The 2,024-nt window shown below is 52.9% G+C and overlaps 1 pseudogene; it reads right to left on the bottom strand.

Annotated features, from left to right (window-relative positions):
* Positions 1–265: 265 nt before the first annotated feature.
* Positions 266–1,099, bottom strand: LOC149868695 (uncharacterized; annotated as a pseudogene).
* Positions 1,100–2,024: the final 925 nt, after the last annotated feature.

Raw genomic sequence — 2,024 nt, 5'->3', positions numbered from 1 at the left:
TGGGATGAATCCCACCACATTTCTGTAAGCCCTATTATGTCTGGGTCTGAACTAGCTATACTGAGGGTGAGTTCCTCCTGTTTATTCCCCATACTACGAGCATTGGTATATAGGCATTTAAGGCCTTGCCTAGCTGCATGTGCCACCCCCTGATTTGGGAGACTGTCTGGACCCTTGTTTTTTACCTGGGCACTCCTTGAATTTGTTACCTGTCTTGCTCAGGTGATATCTCCTTGTTTTCCTGCGGCCCCCTTCCCCGGCAAGGCTAGTTTAAAGCTTGCCGTATGAGATCAGCCAACCTGGAAGAGAAGACATGCTTGTCTTTAGGAGAGAGGTGAAGCCCATCCCACCCCAGCAAGTCCCCCACCCGAAAGCATGGGTTATCTAGGAACCCAAGGCCTGCCTGGCGGCACCAACTGCATAAGTGCCGGTTGACCTTGCCAACGCAGGCCTCGTGTCGCCGTCCCCGCTTACTCACCGGAAGAAGAGAGGAGAATACCAACTGTGCCCCTGTCTCCTTAAGCTTGTCCCCCAGACCCTTGAAATCCTTCATAATGCGGTCAGAGTTGCCCCTGGCTGCGTCATTCGTCCCCACGTGGATGACAACCATGGGGTACTGGTCTGCAGGTCAGATGTAGGCCGGGATCCTCTCCATGATGTCTCTAACCCGAGCCCCAGGCATGAAGCAGACCTGTTACATCATGGGGTCAGGCCAGCAGATGTGACCTTCCAGTCCTTGTAGGATGGAGTCTCCGATGATGAGGACCTGGCATTTCTTCCTGATGGTGTTCGCTCTCTGCCCATTCTTTGTCATGTAGGGAATGGCATTGTCCTCACCGGCACCAATTTCTCTGTCTTTTTCCATCACAGCTGCCAGGGCGTCGAACCTGTTCCCCAGGTTCACCTGGGGAGCTTCCACCACTCTAGGCCTAGCAGCTCTGGATTTGGATATCTTCTGCCACTCTTGCATTGGATGCATCTCCTGTGGGGCCAGTACAGTGGGTGACCGGGCCTGCAGAGAACAGAAATAGACATCAATTTCATCCTCTGCATCCCTGATCCCCCTCAGCCTGCTCGCCTCAGCCTGGAGCTTCCTCATCTGCTCCTCCAGGGCCCTAAGTCGTGCACAGGAGGGACAGGCAAGAGGACCACCAGGCCCGCCCCAGGCCCCCACCAAGCCCCGTCCACAGACAGGGGGGCAAGGGGCCACCGACCCCGCCATGAGTTCCATCTGGGTGGAGGCCTCAGAAGAGCCCATGGCAGGCAGCAGAGCACCATGTCTGCAGAGCTGCACCTGCTGCTTTTGCTTATTGGAGGTGCCACTCTGGGCAGCTACCTTGTGCCTACCTTACGCACCTGTTTGCGCACACTGTTGAACGAGCTGAGAGGGCTCCGGATCCTCCTCAGCTGTGCTGTACCCTCTGACCCACTTACCTTAGGGGGAAATCAGCTGTTGCTGCCCCTGCCACTGTCTCCTCCACAGTGGCTGCCTTCACTGTCGAGGTAAGGTGGGTACATGTGTGGCACACGTGCACCCTGCTCCCTCTGCTCCTGCTCCCCAACTGTCGTCTCCAGTAGCTCTGTTTCTTGCACTGTTCTACATAAAAACAGTTATTATGCACAAGAGATAGGATGACCTGCACTAGGTTGTAGTCTTGCATCATATTGTACTTTGGCAAGCAGATTTTGGTGGTTGGCTTTGTTGTATGCTGCTGATAGGTCTACAAACACAGCATCTGTTATCATCCCTCTTCTATGTCCTGGGAGATGTTTAGTATTTGGCTCATACCGGACTTGCCTGGTCTGAACTTGGTTTGCTATGGTATTAGATGTTAGAATTATACAAAATTAGGGTTGGAAAAGACCTCAGAAAGTCATCTAGTCCAACCACCTGCTCAAAGAAGGACCATCCCTAAATATATCATCCCACGCAAGGCTTTGTCTAGCTGGGTATTAAAAATTGCTAAGGATGGAGATTCCACAACCTCCATGGATAACCTTTTCCAATGCTTTACTACCCTCCT

This window comes from Crocodylus siamensis, chromosome 3 (genome assembly GCF_052110815.1).
Source record: "Crocodylus siamensis isolate JL-2025a chromosome 3, ASM5211081v1, whole genome shotgun sequence".
NCBI lineage: Eukaryota > Metazoa > Chordata > Crocodylia > Crocodylidae > Crocodylus > Crocodylus siamensis.
Note: the sequence above shows the minus strand (reverse complement) of the source record. Positions and strands in the feature narration are given on the sequence as shown.